At 40.0% G+C, this 26,865-nt stretch overlaps 1 long non-coding RNA gene across 1 annotated transcript in view; it reads right to left on the bottom strand.

Moving 5' to 3' along the window:
* Nucleotides 1–8,462: 8,462 nt before the first annotated feature.
* LOC135578707 (uncharacterized) overlaps nucleotides 8,463–26,865 on the bottom strand; it is a 33,681-nt gene continuing 15,278 nt past the window's right edge. Inside the window, exons 2-3 of the long non-coding RNA XR_010470806.1 lie at nucleotides 20,747–20,819; nucleotides 8,463–10,179 (exon numbers count right to left, since the gene is read on the bottom strand). This is a non-coding gene — a long non-coding RNA (uncharacterized LOC135578707). The remainder of the gene's footprint in view (nucleotides 10,180–20,746; nucleotides 20,820–26,865) is intronic.

The raw sequence follows: 26,865 nt of genomic DNA on the forward strand, positions 1-26,865 counted from the left end.
TGAAACATTTTTTATGTTTTAGATATGCAGAAATGACAAGTGGCTCTGATGAGAGAGAATATTACTGGGAATCTAGAGAAACAGTCAGTAGCTGCTGGGTAATTTATGTGCCTAAGCTTCAAAATGGCCCAAGTGTTTTTTCTTGTAACGTCTAATGAGCACTGTTATAATCAGAAGCTTTTGGAGCAGGCAACCTGGTCTTTCGGTGGTGTTTGCAGGGCTCCCCTCACGTGCTAGTCTGCTCCCCAAACTTGTCAGCCCAGACTTATTTTTATCGCTGTTTTTATGTCTCCACCATGTAACTTTATTTTGATCTATTTTACAGGCCGTAAAAAATGGTAAAAAGGTTTTGCATGTGCAAATTCCTTTGAAATCGTGGAAGCTGAGCTCGCAGGGCTGTGCACACTGTGCCGTGGCCTCACACCGAGCATGGGCGGCGTTGCTCTGTGGTCCCGGGTGGCTGCATTGCCTCAGCTCCCCGTGGAGATGCCTTTTTTATTCTTCAATGCCAGCAAAATGATACAACCTTGTCCTGTTCCCCCAAAGTAATGTTGTAGAACAGAGCGTGCAACAGATTTGATGTTAACACCAAAATTAAATTAATCACAGGTCTTGATTTAAAACAGACAATTCACACGCCACCCTTTAAGCTAGTCTTGCTTCACAAAGACTGTGTGAGATTTTTAGAAATAAACTAACAAAATAAAGTAAAATAACGTTCTGTCCAAGCTGTTGATCCCGCCTTTGTGCATAAAAAGGAAAGACAGGTTTTTCATACTTTGATCTAACAGCTTTAATGTGAAAAAATGTAGAGGAAAGACCTAATTTGTTGGTTTAGAAAAGTAATGCCACTCATTAATCAGATCACTGAAGAGAGAAAACATAAAGTGACTTGAGTTGGCTTTTATCACACAGGCCTGATGATAAAATATCCACTTCTACTGGAAGCCCTGCCACCCCAGTTTCATTGAATACAGAGTAATTCAATCATGACTAGGAATAATTTATTTGTAACAAGGAAGGCTTCTGTTTCTCCATAATGAGTTGATTATATCTTGTCAGAGGAACCTTAAACCCATCAAATGTCAAATGAATTATATCAAACATATTATTTTCATAGCAGCTGGATATGAGTAACTGATGAAACAGAGCTCTCTATTTTCATTTTGTACTGTGAATGATAAAATGTAGCTCATAAAATGGAGCCTCTGACACAAATTCGTGCAGGTCCCTAATTTCCTGCCTTTAAAAGGTCTGTTTCATAAATATGATCTACTCACTTACTCAAAATATTAAGTCATAATTTTCTGGGGGAATTGTGCACCAGAACATTCTTCTATAACATACTTGTGCGGGGTTTTTTTTTAAGCATTCATGTGAAGGTAACCCCTGTTCACAATGCATGGCCTGGTAATGCACTTATCCAAAAATTAGATTTAGGTAACATTTGATCCCATCTATCTCTAAAAGCACTTCCTGGACAAAAGAGTGTAGCACAAGGTCTGCTGCAGGGCCAGAGGGTGGGAGGCAGCCACAGGAATATCTGGGTATGTGTCCCAAAGGACACAGATATGTGGGTGGCCCATGGGGATTAGCTTCACCTCGTAGCCCAGGCCAGGGCTTAGGGTGCCTGGTAGGTGGCATTCTTATATGGCCAGACCTCTCTGACACACCTTGCTGCTCCATCTCAATGAAGCAATCAGCATGGGGGAGAGGGAGAGGAAGATGAGTTTCTTGTGAGTACAAATGGAAGAAGAATCATGAAATGGTAGCAAACACATTGAATACAATCTGCAGCAGCTGCTGGCGGCTTATTAGAACAGCTCCTGACCAGGTTCAGAAGCATGCAGTTCTTGCTGACTGGTATATCAGAGACTGGGCTGAAATGGACTGGGTTCAGATGTCAGAAGGAAAGAAGACACTGCCATATATATAGAGAACTTTTTTACCTGGATGAGAGCTGAAGAAAGCAAGAGAGAGTGGGTGGCTCATACCCATGCAGCTGCCAGCACTCCTAGCAAACCGTCCATGGGCACCAGTGTTTTGCTCTTTCCTCACTGTTATATCTGAGCAGATAACATTTGATCATTTTTTAAGTAAAAAACCCAGCACTTGTCCAGTATAGGTTTTAACATTTAGCTCTTCCAAAGAAAATAGCTGCTGTGGACAGATAGAAATTGTATTCCCTCTTTATGATTTCAGGAATAGCATTTTTCAAATGGGATCTCTCTGTACCTAAGCTCTATGTCCCTGCAATACGTGAATTGGTGAGCTTGCTATTAGCCTCTGAGGGAGGGGGGGCAACAATGGACACAAGCTGCACACTGGAATGTGTTTGTCACTCTGCATGGGGACAACAGAAATTGCAGCTAAAGAGATTAAGTTTTCTCCTTTTTTACCTTGACTGATAACCTGAAGAGCCCCAAGAACTGACAGAGACTCAGAGCTGGGAGGTAGCAGGACTAAGCAGGGAAGGGTAAAGGAGAAGTAAGGACTCCTACCTTGTTGTAGGAAGCAACTCTGTGACAAATTATGCATTTGACACATCACCCCTGAGATTTTAGTTATGGGATTTTCAAAGACAGCTGGGCAGCAGGAGGTAGCATCAAAGATGTTTCTGGTTCTCGTTACAGATGACTGCAACAAAACTGAGTAAATCCAGGTAAGAACTCACTGTGTCAGTAAACTCAAGTCAGTGCAACTGTGCCTGGTGGTAATCCAAGCAACACTTTGGGAGACTGAAGAAAGACCCTAAATACTTGGAACCACTTCCAAAACTGTATGATAAATGTAGCAGAGATAAAAAGAAACAAGTGGGTTTTGCTTCTAGGAAATCAACACCCTTGGACAGGGAAATGAAATAATGTCTGAGTAACACACTCTGCTTTTCCCATATCCAGGGTCCTTCTTATTTATAAAGTATTTCTTTGCTTTATATAGAAATCGTGAGCTTATGGCTAAAGAAAACCAGTTCTGAAGAGAACCTGGGGAAGCATTTATTTTCCCTGTGTTTCTGGGTGTGAGGCTCAAGCTGCTGGCATTTTTTCATGAAGAAATGTAGGTGTTTTAAATTCAGCTCTTCTTGCTTTGAATGACACATGGCCAGAGAAGAAAATATGTCTGGGTGGGGAGTTTATTAATAGAAAATATCGCATCTTATTCATATGAACACACTTCAATAGTGTGAATGTTGGTAAGTGTAAGTTTAATGAGGTTATAGCCGGTTATAGCAGGCTGCAGCTTCCACCAGGTAGTATGATGTTCAGTTTTAGGAAACAATGCAAGATGGCATGAAGGTTGTTACTCAGTTCTTTTCCTATTCCTCCCAATGCATTTTGGTAGGATCTGTGGACAGACCCCAGAGTAGGAGCAGGGGGGTGTCTCGCTTCACAAATTCTGATTAATTTTCAGACTTCACTATCTTACTTGGTTACAGAATCAAGTATAGTGGCTAATTTATAAGGCACCATAAGTTGAAGGAATCACATTTGTAAAGGAAGAACAAAATTTCCTTCCATCCATCCTAATAGCACTGAAGAAAAAATCAATTACGAACAAGAAAACTTATATACATTTAGAAACTGCTATTCCTGAAACCTGGTTCCCAGAACTCCTAAGTTGTTATTTTGTTCACATTAGAGTAAGGAGATGAAAGATTTTTATTCAGACATATATCTGTTAACAAAACTGCTGTATTATCAGTGTGATCTTTCTCTCAGTGAATGGAAATATTCTGGAATTTCCCAGAAGTTTAATATTTTAAAAGACAATTCTAGAAGAGTGTTGTTTTTTAAAACTTGCTAAGGACAATATTATCATTCCGCTTCTGGTATTTGATATCCCTTCTATGTTGCCATGTTACTTTCTCAATTTACAGATTAATGTGTTGCAAAACCTGTATTTTTTACTGTTTTCTCGACGCATTTCTCACTCATGTTGTTCTGTAAGATCAAACTACCTATCTCAAGAGACTGTAGTTATAGATGTATCTAATATTTTTTATTGCACCGGTAGACTTAATTCTTCCTTAAGACCAGTGAAAAGTCAAAATACGTGTGTAGACTTCAGTGAGAGCTGTTCTGTTTCCCGCACCCTCAAAGTAAAGTGGGCCTCCCACTTCTAGAGTCAGCTCTTCAGGAAATCTAGACGCCACTACACTTTAACTGTCTAGATTTAACTGAACTGTGGTTGTAGTCAAGTATTTAACAACATTTCACACTTCTTCTGTCATCTGGATTACATAACAATGTGCTGATTTTATAAACAGCAACTACTCATTTTTGTGGTTGAGTTTTACTGGATGCACAAGAGAAACATCTGACTAAATAAAGCTGGAGACAGGAAAATTGAATGCAGAGGAAGGGCAGGCATTTCTAGGCACATGCAAAACCAAATGGTGCCAGGACTTGCAGACTGCAGTGCCACCACGCAAGGCCCCCACACACATTTCCATCCAAGAGACCGTAAGAACTCACTTTCTTGTGGTGTTGAAAGTGCTTTTGCTTGGCACGTGCTCTTAAAAACCCTGTGAATGCCACTTAAGTGCATAGCGGGGAGGTATTTGACTTCCAACTGCAGGAGGCTAGCGATGCCAAAAAGCATTAAAAAATCAAAAGAACCCACATGTATAAACACCAATGTTGGAAGTGTAATAAAACTAGTGAGGCAGACACTCGAGCAGTGTGGATCAGATGGCTGTGCTGGCTTCAAAGTTCTGTCAGCCCAGGCTAAGTTGGTTTCTGCTCTGGTAAAAGCCTCCAAAACAGACACCTGTATCTGTGCTCTTCTCAAGCTCTGCAGAAACAATTTTCTCTAAGCTATTGTCTTAAATGTGGGGTGTTACACTGGGTGATTGTTGTTCTACTTCAGCAAGGTGCAGCAGCGTGGAAACTAAGGGAGACGTTTTCCTGCTGTTTCATACTATAAGAAAGGACTTCTACTCCTGTGTCACTGTATAATATTATGCAGATGGTAGGAGATACCTCTGTTGGATACAGGTCAGCTGAAAAGATGCTGCAGAACATTCATAAATTCAGCTCCTACTAAGAGATTCTGAACTACCATTTTCTGGATATTTCTTGAGAGCCATGTGGACATAAATATTCTGCACTGGAAACAATGTTTGGAGTCTGTACTTAAGAAATCTTTTATACAAGTGGAGTACTCCTCTCTTAGACTGGAAAAGTAAATGCTGAAATTCAACAAGGCCAAATACAAAGTCCTGCACCTGGGTCAAGGCAACCACTGTTATCAATACAGGCTGTGAGGTGAAGGGATTGAGAGCAGACCTGTGGAGAAGGACTTGGGGTACTAGAGGATGAAAAGCTGGACATGAGCCGGCAATGTGCACTCACAACCCAGAAAGCCAACTGTATCCTGGGCTGCATCAAAAGCAGCGTGGCCAGCAGGTCGAGAGAGGTGATTCTGCCCCTCTGCTCTGCTCTGGTGAGACCCCATCTGAAATCCTGTGTCCAGCTCTGGGGTCTTCAGTACAGGAAAGATATAGACCTGTTGGAGAGGGGCCAGAGGAGGCCACCAAATGATCAGAAGGATGGAACAGCTCTGCTGTGAGGACAGACTAAGAGATTTGGGGTTGTTCAGCCTGGAGAAGAGAAGGCTCCAGGGAGACCTTATTGTGGCCTCTCAGTACTCAAAACGAAGATAGAGACAAGTTTTTAACAGGGCCTGTTGTGATAGGACAGGGAGTAATGGTTTTAAGCTAAAAGAGGAACAGGTTTCCCATAGCAGTGGTGGATGCCCCATCCCTGGAAACATTCAAGGTCAGGTTTGATGGGACTTTGGGCAACCTGATCTGGTTGAAGATGTCCCTGCTCATTGCAGGGGAGTTGGACCAAGTGACCTTTAAAAATCTCTTCCAACCCAAACTCTTCTATGATTCTATGATTCTGTGAATGCCTTTTAAGGTTAATCCTTTAGTGGTGATAAAGAACTTGGTGCTTCAAAAGACAAATCAATCTTGCTCTTAGAAGTAGGCATGCTTCTATGTATCATGGACAATTGCTCCATAATGCTCACTATGCGAATTGTACCAACCCTTACTCAGTTCTATTTTCTTCCAAAGAAACTGACTGTTCCTTTAGAGGCAGGGATAAGTGAAGGCTGGAGTATAGCTTTTCTTATAGAAATCTTACATCATCCAACATGACCTATGTTAAGTCTCAAGCTGTGAAGGCGAGGTACATCTGTTTGGCCACGTTTTGTCCATACTGGCATCTTTTGTATTCACAGCATACTGAAGGCAGCAGTTACAGAAAAGCCTTCCAGCCAGCTTATGTCTCCCAGCACCAATGGGGATTCAGAGACGATGTGCTGGAAGAGACATTCCCAGGGACCAGCCCAGCATCACAGGTTCTTCTCATCCATGAAACTTTGGAGCATTTGGAGATTATTCAAGATATAGCCCTGTGAATACCCATAGATAGCAATAATGCATGGAACAACCAGTTCCTCATTCCTTACCATGTAAAACGGCGTGTAGCATGTGATGCACCACAACATGGTAAGTCAAGAGGTTTACTTGCCCTTAGAGTAAGAAAGAAAAAGTTACATGATTCTGGGATTCATCTAAGTGGGGATTCATACAATGTAGGTGTTTGCAGCTGAGAAAATCATCTTGGTTCCCTTTGTAGTCATTAGAGAGCCTGCCACTGACAAGTATGAAGGTATTTCAGCTTAAGTAGATGATGCTATGACATCAAATGAATGCAAATCAGCCTCCATTTGCTCATATTGATTACACCTTAATAAACTTTAACAGGAGCCACCAAGCAAGTAGCTGAGGACTTGCTCAGAGGCAAATGCGCATGCTTTAGACACGTAAAGTAAGCCGAGATGAATCCCAGTTCAAATATACTAAAGGAGACTTTGAATCCATGTAACTTAGAGGGAGAAAAAAGCTTTTTCTCCTACTGTCTCAAAGTTCAGGCAAGTGTGGAGTCAAGGTGAGGTCTCTGTAACGTACTGCTGCAGTAATAGACAGCGTATGAGTGATTTTCACTCCATCTTTGGCTCTCATTTCTCATTATTCCACTTACATATCAGCATGCAACCTTGGGTATACACCACCTTAACTGTCTATTCCTTTCCCTCATTCATTGCAGTGCTTGGTTCTAACGCATTCTGTAATACTGATGATCACCAATTTAGTTGGAAGCGTTGACAAAAATAGTTTTAACCAGTTTTGTTGGTTCCTGTTTTTTTCCAGAAACACATTAGTGGTTCAAAGATGGTGTGTCATTCCAGGTTTAAGAGTGGGGGCTTCAGAACTCACTCTGGACTGAGCCACTTGGAACTGGACCCTGTCCTTCCGTCACATGAGTCAACTCACTCGCCTGTGGGCTGATGACTTAGAAAATGCCTTAAGGACAGTAGGCCAGTGAGACAGTAAGTCTTGCGTAAGTAAGATCTTTGCAGCTTACTAGATGCCGTTTACCTGCAGCTTTGGATTTAAGCTGTTGCATCCAGACCAAAATTTCTAAACTTGATGCAGAACTCAGATCTGAGGCTTTTCCTTTCCTTTTCTGTTTATGACTCACAGCCAGACCACATGGAAATGTTAAGTAATATCAGGAACGCTTGTAGGAAATGTGCTGGTAGGAGAACTTCCAACACAATACGGGGCAATTTTTCAGGATAAATAAACTTTTTTTTTTTTTAAAAACAATACGTGGCTGAGTTTAAGGAAAAAATGAGGTCTATGATAAATATACACAAGAGACTCCCACTTGTTGTCAATAGATTTCTCTTTGTTCCAGCTGTCTGCAGATTCTTCTCCTTAAAACCCAGTTTCTTTTATTGCCAAAATTTTTGTCTCTGAGAGAAGGTTCCACCTTGTTACAGTAATTTAAAAACACCTGTCATCATATATTTTCATATGGCAGTTACACTGGAACTAATCCCCACATAATCTTCTTAATATGATATACTATGGGCTTAATCTACAGATAGGGGGGTTGCATTTCATGTCTCAATACATTTAAAACTTAATTTTACTTCTGATACTTCTATAGTATGTCTAAATGTGTCTTTCCTTGGCATGTTTGTTTTTCATCAATTTCAGGGAAGATAAATAGGCACTACACTTACTTTATTTCTTTTAAATGCTTTTAAATTCTTTAAAATAACAATTATACCCACCAAGTGTTTGTCGCTGGTCTTTCCTTTGACCCATTTGAACCCCAGCCTTTGTAAGCAGTATGATGCTCCCCACTTGTTCTCCATGGCGAGATGAATAGTTGCATGTTCACATTTGCTCTGCCTTAAGGATGAAGAAAAACACTTAAACACATGCTTGATTTTAAGACTGTGTCCATATCCTGTGATTACCAGACACCTTCAGTGTTACATACAAACAAGTAAACAATAGGATAACAAATTTAATTTAGAAAACAATTTCCAATATGTCATTTGTTTTTCTGTGCTATTAATGTACCATTATCACGTTAGTAATTAAACTTGTTTATTCAAAATCCTTCTGCCTTCCTTCCTGACCTAAAGTCATCAGCTATTTGAACTCTCATAGGTATAATTCTATTTTATCGTACACACTGTTGGCCTCATCTTTCTTTATGGTTCACAATGTTTTGTGGGTTTTAATGACTATTTTAATCTCTTTTTAAATATTTGAATACACTTAATTATCCACAACTTTTATTTATGTATAGGTCATTAATACTTCCTATGTGTACGTGGTTTGTATGCAGAGGTCTAGCTGGTTTAGACATAGGTACATATTTTGGAGTGTATAAACACATTTAATCCATCCCTTTGGTTTAAAGAGCAGTAAGGTGGTAAGATCAACTAATCATCAGTTAGGAAATGCCATCATTAAGGATGAATATACAACTTCAGTTAAACCTTGTGTACACACATTATCAAATAACCTTTAATTACAGAACAACAGATTTTTTTTTTTCCATGTACCCTCTTTACTATGCAAAAGTAATTATATTCATTCAATTCACATCTTGCATTTTCTCCCTTCAACCTCACTATTCAGTATCTACTATCATGGTTTGTTTAGCCCCCCCATTTTCAAACATTCTGCTAAATACAATTTTTCTGGCTTTTATCTGATTTCTTCCCAGAAACTGGAACACTATATTTTTGTGATGCCTTTTGGAAGGAGAATACCAAGTTGTGGATTGAGAACCTTTGAAGATGTAGACTAAATGAAACAATGCTGAAAACTTTGTTTCACTAAACAGCTGTTTGGAGCTGTTATTCTCCTTGTACAGAGAGAAAAAGTGACAAGAGTTGTCATGGTTTATTAGCCTCCTGGTGTTCAGCTATTTTTTTTATATACCATCTCACCCAGTGTCTGAAAACCAGTTTCAATTTAAAATCTCTCCAAAGAGTGTTGGTTTCATTCAAATCCAGGAGCACAGCTGTGGTCCAGACATGAGTCCTGTCCATGCTCCAACCCCAAAATGAGATGACACAGCAGAGAACACCAGTTTCCTGCACCCTCTTCTTCAGCTTCTGACCTCATTTCCATGAAAGCAAAGCCCAAGTTGTAGGTCAGAAGGTAGCTGTGAGGCACTCAGAGCAGACTCCTTGCCTGGAGGGGTGGACCACAAGACTGGTCTGTTCATCATTTCAGCCTTCTTTCCTGCCATATTACTTAACAACCTCTTAGTGAGCTCTATTGACTCAGAATAAATTTCAGGACTAATTAGTTCATTTATCCCAAGGTCCCTGGGTCATTTACCTAACAGAAAGCAGCACTACAAGTTTCTTCACAACTGGGAGCAGTGGTGACACATTGCAATACTTCAATAAGTCAATAAGATGAACATGTAATAAGTAACATAGAGAGGAATATCTGAAATCCTGGCCAAAAAAGAGAACAAAAAATCCTTCATCAGCAAAGTTCGGTCATTGCCTGGTTGCATTGATATATCTGGAGACTTTTCTTGTACCAGTATGCTGCCTTCTTTTCTCTGTCAATCTGGCTTTCACCCTACGCAAAGCTGAAGGAAGATGCCCTCCCATCACCACAGCAGGATTTGAGTGTCAGACCAGAGGAAGGACAATCGCTGCTCTCAGCTCAGACACGCTGAAGGAATCTGGAGCAGAATTTGTGAGAAGAGGTGTACTCAGCTCCTGCTGCACCCGCTTAGCATGAGCTCAGTGAGGAGAGAGGCTTTGGAAGGTCACCTGCCCAAAATAAAATTCAGAGCATCTGTTAACTAAGATTTTTCATTTATTTATAGCTTAGCTACTTATGCTGGGATTTTCAACATGACAGCAGCAAGAGATCTATCACTAGCGAAGCTCACAAACTGCCAAATTTGAAACATTTACTTCAAAACATGGCTTCCATAAAACATGGTTCAATAGGGGCAAAAATGCATTTTTTCTCCATTATCTTTTTTCATGAAAATAACTGAACCACTTTTTGCTGGAACTTATAAGGAAATCCCTCACAGACATATTCACAAAAAGAATCTTTTGAAACAGAGAATTGTCTAGAAACTTAAATAAAATTGCTTATCCTTGATGAAGTACTGAAATAAGATACTTAAGGCAAGCTTGACTGTATATTTTCAAACAGCTAGTCCTCTACACTCCATAAAATGCATTTAACATACACACTTGGACCCATACACACACACACACTTACACATTAACTTATGAGTTTAGGTTTAAATTGATCATTTTCTTCCATGTTTTCTGACTTTCAAGGTGCAGAAAACAGAGTTTACAGTACTGTAAAAAATGCTGCAGACAGATGCCTCACGTCAATGTGTATGTGGCTGCCGCTCATTTTACAGCAATTTGGTGCAGAAGGGGAATACTTGCTGGCAGCATTGCTTGAAACCCATCACTCGCCTGGAAGAACAGCTCAGACCCATGAATGTCATTTCAGCAAACGGCTACAAAAATGGCCCTGGATTCTGCAAATGCAGAAGCACCCACTATTGAACTCATTTTACAGCAGCTGCAATACTTTATATTTTAACTGAAAATTATGACCTTTTCAACATTTTGAACCACTTCTCTAAAAGAAGTACTGCTTACCACCCCTCCCAGCTTCAGATGTTGAAAATTATGAGATCAGAGGTGGGAATGGCCCTACCACTTTTAATATAAATCTCACCAAGCACCATATACAAGTACAGTTGTGAGTGTGGACCAAGGGCAGATAGCACATATAGGGTTTTATATTCTTTATGCTGCTTCTCCAGAGCTAGAAGTGATAAATCTGCCCCTCCTTTCCATTGGGATTTGCTTTCAAGATGAGGCTTTACTGCTGGCCCTCTCCTGTGCTACATTGTAGGTGCATCACAGTTATGTCTCTGCCTGGTCTTGTACCTTCTCTTTTCCAGCTTTCTTCACAATGGCCCTTAGCAACAAAGGTAGATTCAGCCATATGAGCTCCTTCACTCAAGAAAGGGGATGTGCTCAGAATCTTGAGACTTAACATATGACTGTATTCTGGTAAATTAAGTAAAATCAAGGGGTTTACATTGCTGCCTTTAGACTGATGATTTTTTCCAGCTCCATTTGTACACTCTGCTCCATGGATAACCTGGCATTTCTTTTTCCATGCTCATGGAAGCCTTGGCTTTGCTTCAAGTTTCTTGCTCTTTATTTTATTGCTGAATGAACATTCAAAGATCTCCACTGGTCTTCCAGGACTTTATGACTGTTTATAAATGGTACTTTTTTCCCTCCTTCCCATTAACTTTCTTGCCTGTACAACTTAGACAGAGTTCATCTCTCAGCAGTAACCAAACCACTAAATTTGTAGGACAGCAATGTCTTGGTTATTTTCATGGTTTGGTTTTGTTTCTCTATAGCATATTTTAAAAGGAGCTATTTACTCTGGCTGTAAAGCCTAAGCCATTGGTGATTTAGAGCTATAACAATTTTGATGTAGATGAGCCTCTGTGGAGATATTTGATGACATTATGTAAATGTAATCAATGGGCTCAATAAAGCATAACAATAATAAAGCACTGTTCACATTATATATAAATAAATGCACAGGGACACATGTATGTGCTTCCTACATAATTACTGTAACTATGCCTATTTATACTACTGATCTTTCATCTCTCTATATGCCATCCCAAAGTGTCTGTTTATACAGCCTTATTGAATCGATAACATCTAACTGACTGATTAGGATCTTGACTTATGCCAGAAAAGCATGAATATTCTGAGTGGAAGAAAAAAGAAGTTGAAATTAGAGCAACTCAAAATTGTCAAATGTTGCGGTTCAAAATTTTTAAGTGTTTCTTTTTTGTAAGAGAAGTATTTCAGCAATTTTTGGTGACAATCTGTCTACATTTTAACTTCAGTAGGGGAAGCTGAGTTTATAGTCTTTAAAATGAGAGGAAAAAAAATAAAATAAAATATAGTTGGAGTTTTTTTGTTGCCAGACTATGACATTAACTGTCTAATCTAAAATTTCTGCAGTCATAGATTGAGGCTGGATTATCAAATAGTACAATATAGGGGCACATGAAGGAGAAAAAAGAATGGAGGAAGCTAAGACAGACCAGTGCTTGCCCAACCTCAATACTGCGTAGACTTCCGGAGGAGTATATAGATGTTGAAATGTTTATATGTGAATCCACATCTGACAATACTGAACTAGATCTCTCAACAGGACCTCAGGGTAAACTCCAGAACTTCATGTTCCATACTGCGAACTACTTAGGCCTCAATGTTATGTGGTGTGTCACTTCATGTTACTGCTTAGATTTATGTTGGAGGTGATTAATAATTTGGGGCCCAATGTGATCATAGCTAGAAGATTACACAATATGTATTATATTCTGAAAATACATGGTATTTCTCAAAACATGTGGTATGATATGATTTCAGTCATGAAGGTCATAAAAGGATGACAGCCACATAATACTACTCCTGAGACAGAAATGGAAGAAAGCTAGTTTAGTGATTAAGGCAGAAACATGAGAACAAAGCTGGCTAAAAAAGAAAAGTTGCATTTGAAAAAATGTCGGTATTTCAACATTTGCTTCTATACTGCATCAGGATATAACATATAACATATATAACATATAACATATAACATATAACATATATATAACATATAACATACTGTAGAGAGAACCAAGATCACTGCACCATCGTTAACTAGGTTCAAGGAATGACAGCTTTCATCAGGACACCACTTCTGATATGATGCAAGAACTCACAGGGGTCTCCCTGTGAATGAAATAATTTGCATGGTCTCCAAGTGCTGGGTGATTAGTGAGGCTGTGCAGTCAGTCGCACTCTGGCCTGATCGAAATTTATTGCTTAAAATGGAACAGGTCCTAAAAGCCAGGGTTATGCCCTAGCCCACCAATTTGGATGCTCATGTGGAAAGCGAGATCTCAAGGTTCACTTGTCTGTTCTGAAAAAGCCATAGACGTTGTCCAGGATGCCTTATGTTTCTCTTTGAACAATAACTGCATCTTGGCACCATTTTTACTGCAACAATTTTCCCTGAGCCAGGTCCTTGTCTTTGTGATACCTACGTTCAAATACAGTCTCTTCTTTTTTTCTGTAGGTATTTTATACATATGGTGGAAAGAGAGAGTAGCTGACAATTTAGATTAAGTTTTAGCTGAGCTGTCCTCTGGAGATAATTATCTCTTTCTGATAACTATTTGGTGAAGCAGTGCTGACTACACTTATAACTTAGTTGTCTCATTTAGGTGTTTAATGTTCTCAACTATGAGTTTCACCTCTCCTCTTTTAATGTGTAATTCTCCCTCTCCCTAACGTGGAACCTATAAACAATGTTAAAATTATCACAAACCAGATGATAGCTGCAGTTGGTTCTGTATCGGTACCAGAGCAGAGAAGCAAAGTAACTTTTAGTGTGGGCAACACAGCCAAAATCAACACTGACAATTATTTTTACATAGTACACAAGAGATAAAAGAAAATTGAGAGGGGAATTCAGAGCCACAAAATTCACGGGTTTCTAGCAGAACAGAAGAGAGTGCACTGGAAAGGAGAAAAGCTCAACTAGAGGAGGAAATGAGATGAAGAATGGACATGTGACAGTACACTTAGTCTGATAAAAGACAAGAAGCAACCTCTGTTCCAGTGTTTCAGTATCACTTGACTTCAAATGTCACTAGGAATGTAAACAAAGGGAAGTATTAACTAAATTCCCCTCCCTTTCTTCCAACCTCTTCAAAAAGCATTTGGGTACAGTTTCAGGCAAAGAACTAGAGGGACTTTTTGTCTCTACCCCAGTGAGGTGCTTGTTCGCAGTAGTTTGAATTCATTAAGGTAGCTATGTTATTCATTAATACAGTCTTCCTTTTTTCTTTTTGAGTTTCATTATCATGTTATCAGCAACTTGGAACTTGACATAAATCTCCAGGTAGAAACTGCTTGAGAAAGGGTTCAGTCCAGTAATTTTATTTATATATATATATATATTTTTTTTTTTAAGAGGAGAGAGAAAAGAAAGCTATAGGAGTCTCCGAAACAGCTGGGGTCAAAGGAACGGTGCTTTCTTCTAATTGTCCCAATAAATTTTAAAGATGTTATTACTCTGTAGTGATTAAGAAATGGTAAAAAGAGATGCAATGCTATAACATCAAGGCCATCAAGCTTAATAGTCCTTAACTGATTGTCACCCTGCCCCAACAAAAATAGACCTGCTGTTCTCTCCTTTCCCGTCCCTCCTCCGTTACCCTTCCCCCCTCGCTCAAAGGCTTCTAAAAGCACCTCCAGCCAAACCAAGGGGAATTTATACTTCCTGCAATAAAATTCAAAGAACAGAACAGCTGGCAGCTGAACTTAAGATTGCTAAAACAAACATTGTGACATTGATGTGGGGAGGGATTTGGGTATTATTACAACACGGCATGACTGGTTCTGCAGGGAAAAGATGCAAACAGAGTGTTTTGGTTTGTTTTGTTTTTGTTTTGCTTTCCAGCGTGCAAACAAAGAACTTAAAAAAAAAAATAAATAAAGAAAAAAAATAAAAAGAAAATGAAAAGAAGAAAAGAAGAAAAAAAGAAAGAAAAAAAGAAAGAAAGGACAAACAGTAAAACAACAAAAGTGGCCCTATTTGCTCTATAAATACCTAGAAGAAAAATAAAATACAAATGAGAAAAATGCATAATGTTGACTTCCTAAAATTAAATTTAGAGTTGAATGACTGAAATTACTTGAAGATTGTTCCACAGAGATGCTGTTGCAAATAGAACAGACAGGATCATTATTAATTCATCTACTCCAACAAGTACAAAATATATAAATGAGTATATTTTATCATAGCAATCCAATACATATCACACTCAGTTTCTCTGGAGTCCTGTTGTCTGTGATAACTTACAGTGATGCTCCAGAAACCACCATACTTTGAGTTGATGACTTCATCAGACAGCCCATCACTACACAATATGGGAGAGTGACAGATTAATAACTAATCAAAGGCTGGATTGATGATGATGGGTAGTAGATTTATAACAATAGGAAGTGGATTAACACTCCAGTATTGTATGTTTTTTTTATTATTTCACAGCAGAATATCTTACATTGTAGATCTTAATGTAAGTGTCCATGTTTCTATAAGGTTCAAGGACAACCTCTAGTGCTTGTTTAATTGCCCCCTAAAATCTGGAATTCCCAAGGCAGAGAGCTAGGAGAAGTAGATTCCTAACTGCCACCTCTCCCCACTGAAGTTAGGCATCTAAATTTGTGGCATTTAGTTTATTAGATAGCTATAGTCACACTTTCCAAAGAACTCTGCATTGAGAGCACTGACTGCTCTTAACTTTTTCCCAAATCTGATGCCTTCTATTGATTTCTTCAAAATGTTTTTGTCTGCAAGATCCCATTATAATGAGAACTGTGGCCTTAAACACTGTGTAGGGTTAAATAGCTTGCACTTGCTATTCTTTTATCCCGCGTGAAACACAACATTATCTGGTATAATTTGCAATGAGTTAAATCTATTTTTCTGAGTGGAATCAAAAGCTTGAGGTGATATTGCAAGACTGCACATGCTGAGAAGTGTTACAGTAATGACATAGAAAATTACCAATCATCCAAAAAGGTATGGGAAAAAAAAATAATAATAATAATTTCCTTGTTCCGTGCTTGAGAAAATGAGTTCAGGTTTGGGTTAATCAAAGATTTAATCAAAAGTGTCAACTTCTCAACTGAAGAGAGATAAAAAGCATATGAAATACAGGTTGCCATTGTTTGCAATACATAAGTTAAATAAATAAATAAAATAATAAAACCCACCGTTTGTTTTTTTTTTCTTAAGGTGAACCTGCTTGTTCATACCTGTCCCAAAACTAAGTAGCTCTGGCTTCAATGGAAAGGAGATGTTCTGCTTTAGATTACAGCCATAACAACCTGCCCGTTTACCAGCATATTCAGTTAGAAGTACCGCACCCAGGTCATTGCATGTTGGACAGCCCTCTTCCTGGTAAGTATAGCAGAGGGCAAAGACAGATCAGGCTCTCCACTGTGCAAGAAAGGGGAGTGGAACATAGGTTAGTAGGCTAGGGAAAAAATAACACCTCTGCTTCCTTGTTGGGTGGTGAATCAGCAGTCCCCACAACTCCAGATGCTGCTTCTGACAGCCAGATGTTCCCTTGGTGGTTTTTACCTTTTCCGAACAGGTGTGAAAAATCTGTTTGATGATGAATTGCACTGGGTCTCATGGTTGAGTTTTCAGTTAAAGAAGAGGAACCCACTGGTGCTTTTTCACTTGAGAAGCTTTGTCAGGGGCATTGACACAACCCAACCATTAACCACATTGTCTTCCAGGTTCATTGTTTTTAATAGCTTTCTAAGTTTCAAAACAAATATGTGGGGCTGAAGCAAGGCCCTTGAAAGAACAGTTGTCAGTTTTTATATGTAGCTGAATACAATACAGTCCTACAAGTGTCCACATAGAGAATGATACTTCCCATCCCAAACCCTTCTACTTGTGTCTTTGAAACAGGAGATTAGGTTACAGTTTAGCTTAAACATGAGTTTCAAGATTGGCATTAGTTTCAATGGAGCTGAATATATGCAAGAAGCTGCCTACAGGCTTGACTAGCTTTCTGAAGCAGAATGCAAGAGAGACATCCTGAAATGTATAGTTTTACAACCACCATACAATATGGGCACTTTTTCCATTGAGTCTAAACTAATTCTCTGATGTAAGTACACAAGAACAGCTACACCGTCTCACACCAAAGGTCAGTCTAGCCCTGTTGTAGATCCCCATGGAAGAGCTAGGGAAAGCATTCAGGGATACTTTCCCAGAATACTACACCAGCTGCCAATAATTTGTAATTCAGTGATGTTCTAAACCAGACTTTGAATTTTTATACTTAATAGCCCTCAATGGATTTTTCCTTCATGAACTGGTCCAGTTCCTTCCTGAACCCAGATCCCCCACATCCTGTGGGGAGCAGTCCTGCAGCTTAACAACATGCTGTGTGAAGAGCTGTCTCTGGGCTTGCTTCCTGATGCTTTCACATGACGTCCTCTTGTTCTGCAAGAGGAAGTGAAGAATCGCTATTTTTTCACTTTCGCTGTATTGCTTATGCTTTTACAGACTTTTATCATTACTGTCTATTCTTAGGGCTGAAGAGTCATAATCACTTTGTAGTTACCCAACAGGAGCTGTTCTTACATTTTATCATCTGTTCTTCAACCTGGTGCTCTTGTGCAGCTGACAATGTGATCTCATATAATAAATTAGATTTGAACTGTGTGGACAGGTCAGCTCTGTCAGAAAGAGTTTCAGCAGTTCAGATAGAAACTTCCTACAGAACTCATGCCAACTTTTATTAATTTGTGGAAATTAAACAACTGATTATATTCTAAATAAGCACCTCTTTACAAGTTTTCATGCTTTGTCTTCTGCTGGGATGAGAACCAGAAATACACAGATCTTCCAAACTAATACTGGGAGAGGAATGGGGAGACAGGACCTTACTACCATACTGGGCATCAAAATGATGATAGGAATATTTAGTTTTTTAAAAACTTACCACTGAAATGGCACAAAGTCACCTACTCTATCTCATTCTATAAATTGCACTGCCCAAGGCTTTCATTCTGTCTGTATTCATGTGTTGTTTTCTACCTTATCCTTTATTCACAAGCTGTTTGGGACATGCACAGCTCTTAGCTTGAAGAGGCCAGTGTAAGCTCCAACAAAAATTAAAAAAACAGTAATAAGTGTTTAACCACTGGATTGTTTCTATGTCTTCAGTGGAACTTCTGTAGTCCAGGAACTTTACCCACTGCTGTGAGTGTGACCATGTCCTTTCCCTCCCAACGAGAGTCTAGCATTTACACTGTCACTTCCCCACATCCTCGATCAGCCCAGCCAAATAATTCCCTAGTTACTTATAGTTTAGAAAGAAATTATATAGATAGTGCAAATGTTATCCAAACAATAGCAGGAAATTGCTTATGATTTATCATAATGATGCTCCATAAAAATATAGACAGTTCTGATTAATTCCTTGGTTTATGGTTAATAACACCTAATGTGTTTCTATTAGCAGATCGTGTTCTTAAACTTTTGCAGCTTTAACTAACTAAATAGGAAGATATACTTAAGCCTTAAAGGGTGACGTGTGCACCATGCTGTGCATAAGAGTAAGCCATTTAGGACCTGTTTATGTGATGGCAAGGAAGCAACATCAAGTGTAGGTCATCACATCTTAGTGCTATTTCACACAACCCTGTGTACAAAGTCATTCTGTCCCTTATGGATGTTGAACAATAGTTATTAATGAAAGCTTATATGAATATAGGCTTATAAGCTTTTTTTATATATGTCACTATTAGTACTTTTGCCACAGACATTTAGAGGGAATTGTTGGCTGTTGGGCAACTTCTAACAGTGTTTTAAACGTTGCACTTTTTAAAGGACTGTTTTTTCACTGGCAGCCATTAAAAATTCTTTAATATTCTCCCATTCTCTTCTAGGATGTGCCAGGAACATGGGAGAATTTTTCAGCTGTTTTTAGTTAAATAAACATAAGTCCTTGTCCTGGTCATGCCTATGATGTGGTAGGGAATAAATGGATAGTCCAGATCCCGAAGAGGTAACAGTCTAAATCATAAGACTGAAGACAGATAGATGTAGGCAAGCAAACATGCAGACTACATCCAGAAGAATAAAATTACTTCTCCTAGTAGACAGTTACGATTCTGTTAGGCCAAAATGCTTTGAAAAAATTAGTATGTGCTTTGCTGAAATGAAATTTTTTAACTTATGTCGTTGGCTGTAAGGGCCACCATTAAAATACGTCCAGTTCTTTTTTGTCATCGAGTGTTGTCATGGAGTGGTTGGAGGATAAATGGAAACAGCTCTGAAAATGCTCTGTAACAAAACACAGCTGCATTGTTAAGGTGAATGTGATGAACAGGGTTCAACTGTGTCCTCTGCTGCAGGTCTGGGGTGGGTTGTTTGACAAGGAAACACTGAAGTTTCTTGAAATGGGCTTAAAAAGGGTCAAGAAATATTGAATATTGAAATATTGAATAAAATATTTCATCAAAGCTCCTTGAATTTAGTCAGTAAACTCTGCTGAATTGCTTGTCGAAAAGTGTAATCTTTTGCATTAAAACTTATTAACAGTCAGCTGTGTGCTCTGGTCCACATCCTTGCAAGTACTAGACAACAAGATATGAGAAATTTCACCCAAGTAGGAGGACTTCTGGTTGGAGAACTATTAGCCAGTAGTGTTTCTTAACGGTGTGCCAGGATTGCATATTACAGACACTCCCCATAAGGAAATGAAGGTGCATCAGCCAGGAAACCCCTTGGTAGCTTTCAGAGAACAGTAAAAGCATTGATTTTTGATTCTGTTTAGTACATGTAGTATACTCCCATTTGGGAAGGAGTTTCACCCTGGTGTGTGTATTGTTGGAGAGAAAGGTACAGGAGGAAATTATCTTTATCGTAAGCCAACTTTTTGACAGGTACAGCCAATACTGGGGAAAAGGAAGGGGGAAACAAAAATAACACTGGCTAATGGGATTCTGAAGGGCCCTGTTCATGAATGCAGAAATGAGGAACACAGAAACAGTTTGTCATTTTTTAAGTTACAGAGTTACAGCAAGGTTATCTTACTAGACCTTTCTTTTGGTTTTCTTACATTGTGTACCATCTGAGCTTAGTCTACAAGCTTCTTAAGTCAAGGGCAGTCTCTAATTAAGTTCTCTCTTTTCTGGGCTAGGATCACTGAACACCATTTTAAGACAAGTGATAAAATAAAAAAGCATATGGTGCTTCTTGGATAAGCTGATTTGCAGCCATTTCATCTGGCTTATCTCTGCATAAATTTGATAGTAAGAAAGTTAAAGATTTTTCCTTTAGAATATGGTCCCTTTTTCATACACAGGAGCTCATTAATGGAGGTTATGTGCTTCCAGTGGAGGACTATATCACCATTATTGTAACTGCCTCTAGGCAGCAACCAGAGACACCGCACAGGTAGTTCTGTATAACAGGAGGATAAATGTTAAATGTGAAGCTAAACCCTTGTGGATAGTCTGGTTACGTGGATTTGTTTCACTTCTACCCACTGCATTAGGGACCACATAAGACAGTTCATTAGGGTCTTACAGGATGGCTGCTTGAGGTGGGAAAGGAAGGAAAATACCTTTAGGAACTGCAGCCCTATACAGTCAGAGATCACCAAACTAGCATCAAGCAAGGAACACTTGTACCAGCGGCTGTTTTCACTGATAGGGTGTTATCGTCCTTTACCTTTGAGAAGAAATCAATGGCTGTATTTTTTCTTTCTTGAGCTATACTCGCCTTCAGCAGTTTTAAACCAAATCTGTGGAAGAAAATGTACATTGACTTCAGTGAGTTTGGAAGTGGGGAAGTTTGTGTAACCCAATAACAGAAGACAAGGAACACATTGTCTTCTGCTGCTCCTGTGCTGGGGTGGCCATCTTGTAGATGTTCTGCACATGTGGGAAGGACAAAGCACAGCAGGAGGAAGGCTGCCCTGACATTAGGACTGGCTATCATCATTTGAGTTTAATCCATTGTAATCTAAGTGTTAGAGTCCATCTTCAGTTTCCAATATGATCCACATGCCAGCAGTTGTTAAATTTTCTTTGTGTTTACGATGGCAAATGACTTAACCTTGATCATATGATTTTGACAACCATAGGACACAAATCCTAGTTTCGTGACTCTGTTTTGGAGGCCAAACTAGAGACCTGGTATAGAGGTAACTGCCAGGCTTAGGTTGTGTGCAGGGGGTCTTTTGTTCTCCATCCATGTCCAGACAACAGTCGTGGTGGCTGGGTTCATGTGTCCACCAAGGGCTGGCATTGGAGCAAGCTGCAATTATGGCAACATATTCACTGCCAAAACAGATGTCCCTGTCTTCTCCATAGGGATTTGGTCCTCAGACCACAGCCAACCCACAGACCTCCAGCTGGCCTTCCTGATTTAGATCTTTCAGAGTGCTCCAATTAAATAAAAAATTGTTATATAATGAAGTAAAAGCTCTGACCTACAGTTACTTATAGAAAGACATAAACTTCCAGGCTCAGCTGAAATTTAGGAATATAATAAGGAAAGATAAATCTGTTTCTGACACAAAGACCAGGAAAATGCATGAGGACTTTTAATGAATGAGAAGATATAAAATGGTCCCTTCTGACCAAAAAGTAAAAATAAAGTAGTGGGAAACAAACCTTTTTTTCCTTAAAAGCATGCAGTTTCTAACCTGCTTGGAAGGAGGAAATGCTTTAAATTCTTCCTGGTTAACGTGTTGCAGCAGAAGAGGAAGATCCTGACCAAAGGGACATGGAGGGTCCTGTGTTTGACATTTATGAGTGGGAGGCAGCATTACCAGATGTTCATAAAAGCACAGCTTCCAAATTGAGTTCCATGAAGCCAAGTATCTCATTTCATTTGGTTTTCTTTTTCCTGTACTGACTGAGCTACAGCAGGATCTACCAAAAGGATAATCCCATACTGCAGGGGGCTGGGATTCAGCAGCTAAGAAGGCTTTTCCATCTCTGACTGCATTTAATCCTCAAGCTTTAATGTGACAAAGTACTGGAGACCTCAAGCTGCAGGTGGACGTATCACCATATATGACCTATGTACAATCCTGTGTCAGCCCAAAACAGTGACCTCACTTGAAGGAAATCAGCTCAGGTACCAAATCAAGTCAGTACAACATTTTTCTTGTCTTTTTCTTGTTATCCAGAATGGGAGAACTGAAAGGACTGGACGTCACCCACACTACGCCTCCTCAGTATCTGTAGCTGCATATCCTCCCTGTCCAGGCTGCAGGCTGGAGACACCAGTGCTCCTCAGGCTCCATATAAGGAGCAAAGACACTCAGTTTCTGGATCCTCCTCCAGAGACCTGGCTCCTAAATGTCAAGCATTGCAACACATTACTTCTAGGCTCCTAAATTTCTTTTCAAATCTGACCTTAAGCAACTCTGAGATCTAAAAACAGTGGTCTTATTTAGCAGCAAGACAGATGGCCTCAGTGTCTTTTGCTGCCTCGTGTACAAGGGATCTATTAAAGCTCTTGGTGTGGCTTTGCATCACGTGGAAGAAAGGAAATGACTTCACTAACGCAACTCCACACCCTTAAAAACTGGAGCAGCCACACACACAGATCCAGCCATTTCTCTTTGCTTTCTCTTCCTCACATGGAGGGATGATCCCAAGGGGATATTCTTATTGGGAGCTGAACAACACATATAGCTTTGACATTACTAGCTCCACTGAGGCTACTATCATCCCAAATTCCCTTATTATAACCCATTGCAATTAAACGTGTGCATATGCACATACAAATATATATGTCACAGTGTGCTTGAAAACATCTTCCTTTGTGTATTGCTAGGCCCTAGGTTATAGGATTTAAACTATCTTTTCTGCTTCTTTAAATACTGTTCCTTGATGTTTTTTCTAACAGCTGTGGGCCGCATCCTGCCAGCTGTTTGGGAGATGTCTGGATCAGCTGTTTGTGCTGCACATCAGCTGGAGCTGGAATGGGGCCTCTTGGCTCAGTTACAAATGTCCTCGCGTATCTTGGTTAGAGCTTCTCCCGAACAAGCCTTGCCTGAGCTCTCAAGATGAAGGACTGAGTTTTCAAGTGAATTAATCATCTCCATGGGAAAACAAGGAAAGGAAAAGAATCACCAAGATGATGGATTGCTCTGAAAGTGAGTTTGGTTTGTGCGTGTTTGTGTTACCACAGATGGATTTCTTACATCTGTGCAACAAATGTTATGTGTTTCAGGTAGGAACCTTTGTTTGCCAAAGCCCAGCAAAGCTAGGCTGGTCGAGATTTAGAGCTGAGTTTTCAAATCCAGTGAAATAGGACTGGTAACAGTATCTTCAGCTGCTTTAAATCACCTTATTTTATTACAGGCAGTCTTTGCAACCCAGGCTTGCATGCTAGTCAGAGAAGAATGGGAAAGAAGACTAACTGAGGCAAATGGCAAAATGGGACCTTTCCAACTTTAACGTGCTGAACAGTAAAAAATCTAGGCCAGAGTTGTAATTACTGAGAGCACAGATGAGGCGCTTCAGCTACATGCTCCTCATGATACTGTGAGACTGTAACACTATGGGATTCACCAGATACCAAGAAACAGCGTTTTGTTGCACAGGTAGCCTGGAAAACAAGAATTGAGAGCAACCCAGGATGGTGACAGAGTTCTGACGACTGTTATAATCCCACCATTCTTAATAACTTAGCTACTTTGCTGATATATCAATTTCATGTGCTTAACCTAGACATGCAAACTGACTCTCAAGGCCTCCCTAGGTGTTTAAAGCAGCTGTCAAAACCAGTAGCTTCTCCTCTAAGAGCTTGTTTGATGCAATTTGAAATTTGTCAGTGCACAAGTCTATGGAATGCTGGAAAATGGCAATGCAATGGCTGCAAAACCTGTGCTCAATATAATATAAACATCAATAACCAAGGACTGGCTTCCTCAAATTTAGACTAAATTATTCCTTTCTCTGTGTCGTATTATTCACATCCATTGCTAGAAGGAGGTGAAAGGGGTCACTGCCTCTGATTTAAGAGGTGGAAGCTGCCTCCAGATTGCAGGCCCTTCCTCATATATAGGAGAGCAGCTCCTGGTCAGATGTGCCAATGCTTGCCCATGCTCGTCTGTGGGTTTTGTGAGAGAGCGGTGAAAGGTAGAAGTTCACAGATCTGCCCTGCTGGGAGTTACTTTAGGGGAAAATGGGGTCGGGGAGAGAGTAAGTTGGGGATTTATTTTCCCTATTTCCTACTTCTCTCTTCCAAAAGTAGGTACATGTTACTGTGCCTGTGCCAAAATAACCCCTTGCTGAGCAGAGATGAAAGCTGAAGCAGCACAACCTCACTTGTATGCCCCCTGTGTTGATGGACAGCACAGGCAGGGCTTCTCAGGCCAGACGTGGGGAAAAAATTTTTTACAATGAAGGTGATGAAACACTGGCCTAGGTTGTCGAGAGAGGTAGTAGATGCCCCATCCCTGGAGACATCCCAGGCCAGGCTGGATGGGGCTCTGAGCAACCTGATCTGGGTGAAGATGTTCCTGCTCATTGCAGGGGGTTGGACTGGATGAGCTTTGAAGGTCCCTTCCAACCCAAACTGTTCTATGATTCTACTATGTCTCTGAGAGTTACTGCCTGGTAGAGCCCATGTGTGCTGTTGTTACCCACATCAATGAGACAGGTCAGTCAGAGACATGTCGGCTTGTTCTTTTCCCTCTGTCTTCACTGTGCAACACAGATGTGGCACGAGGCCCCTTCCTGCCAGGGGCAGCATTCTGCATGGACAAAGCAGGGTGGAGCATGTGTCTTCACTGTTGGACAGAGATGAGAGGGGTGGTTAGCAGAAGGCAAAGAAGGAGAAAAAAAAATCTCTGCTCATTCCATTTCTGATTGTTTTGTTGTTGTTGTTGTTGTGGCTGCTGATTTATGTCTGTCTGTCTTCAAGATCTTCTGTGCAGATTAAATGTGAAGTTTGCTGCAGAAATCACCAGTAAATATATGTACGGAAAGATCTGTGTAAACTTGGTAAGCATTATACGAGCAAGAAAGGACTTAGAGAGAACTGAGTTGGTAGAAAGCAGGATAGTAGCAGAGCCCACACATATGGCCAGAAGTAAAACAAGGAGACTATGGGAATTAAGTAAAGCCTATTGTTTTTCTTCCACCAGATTTTTTGTTTTAATTTTATATTTATTGCTAGTGGCAGACACATAAATGTGTGAGGCCCTTTTCAACCTCAGTCATGTCACAGACAAAGAAATTGGATAGAGATGAAGGGAAGGGTGGTGCCTCACAAGCAAATCCAGTGGCAATTCTTCACTTCCCGGTAGGACAAGTTTTAAATACACCTATACGTGTGTGGGTCCACATAGGACAAAGAGAGATTTCAGGTTCTTTCCTTTATGTAACCATGAGCTCTATCCAAGCATTTGCTGGATCAGGGCCAGCCCACTGAAAGAACATAAAGAGGAAACATGCAGAGGATGATGTTTTTAGTCCTGGCAAACTTTTCATTGTTCTGATTTTCATTTCATTTCATTCATTTCATTTTCATTTCATTTTTTTTTCATTGTTCTGATTTTCTCATCCCTGAACCCTCTCATTTATCCACTTATCAGCTGCTCATGAATTGAGCTTTCCCCCAGTTCTTCAAAAGACAAACCTCTCTTCCACCACCAGAGCCCAGCTTTGATCTCCGGGCTCTGCAGGGCACTTACCCATACAAAATTGCATTCAAAGATGTCCACACCCGTTCATGCCTTAAAATTCCACATCTAGTTATTTCAGACTACATCAGCACTTTTCCTCTGTCTCTCATTGCCTTTTTCCCTCGGAGCTGGCACTCACAGCTCCTTGGAATATGGAGCACAGATCGGCCAACAATATGGTGACTTTCTGATTTTAATGCCTGGACACCACTGCTATTTCTTCCCCTACTTATTAGCACTGTTTTCTGCAAGCTCAAAAGGGATGACTGTAGCATGCTTTCTCCCACTCTGTTCCCACCAGGCATGTACGTATTGTTACTCATGAGTTTTGAAACTTGGGCATTAGATCAGTGCATGTCAGGAACAGGCATCCATCAGCTTTTTAAACAGGGACCAGGAGGATTTTGCACCTGCAGTTGAATAATTTGAATTAATAGAGACCCCAAAAAAAGTTAGGGTGAAAATGCATATGCTGAATATGAACAGAAGGGCATTAGGGTGCTTTTCTATATGTCAACTAGTTCCGGAAGATAAACACCAACTTTAACTGAATGAAATGGAAGATAAGTGCTTAAAGACAGCTAAGGAGCCAGGGGTGGGTGGCCTAATCCTTCAGCTGTTTCTTACAAGTCTCCATAAGTCTTACCACTCCTGCAGTTTTCCCTTGAGACTAGTCAACAGCCTGACAGCGTTTCACTATCAGGAGTTTTCTCAATGTCTCCTATTACCTTCAAATAATAAAAAGAGGGGTTTCTTTCTTTTTTTATTTTGCACACAGCCTCCAGTCACACATTTTCATCTTATGGCCATTAGAGGCTGTCAATGGCACACTTTTGTTGAGTGGCAGTTTACCTGCATTCCTATATAAATCAGTGGAGTTTCGTGCTTGCATAATTAATCTGTGCCATGCCTCTGAAATCAGATTCTTTTTGCTATTGATTGCTCTTCCTTGAATTGCTCTGTTTTCTAGTACCTCCCACAGTAAGGTGACCATTACCCAGTGAAACCTTCCAACTGAAAAAAAACACCAAAATCAGAATGTTACAAGAAACAATCACTTTTATAGGTCGTTATTACAGCTTTTTTTATGACTGCAACTCCACATCCAAATTTTTGCCCACCCTGATATTTACATTCC

This window comes from Columba livia, chromosome 2, assembly GCF_036013475.1.
Source record: "Columba livia isolate bColLiv1 breed racing homer chromosome 2, bColLiv1.pat.W.v2, whole genome shotgun sequence".
In the NCBI taxonomy this organism is placed as follows: domain Eukaryota; kingdom Metazoa; phylum Chordata; class Aves; order Columbiformes; family Columbidae; genus Columba; species Columba livia.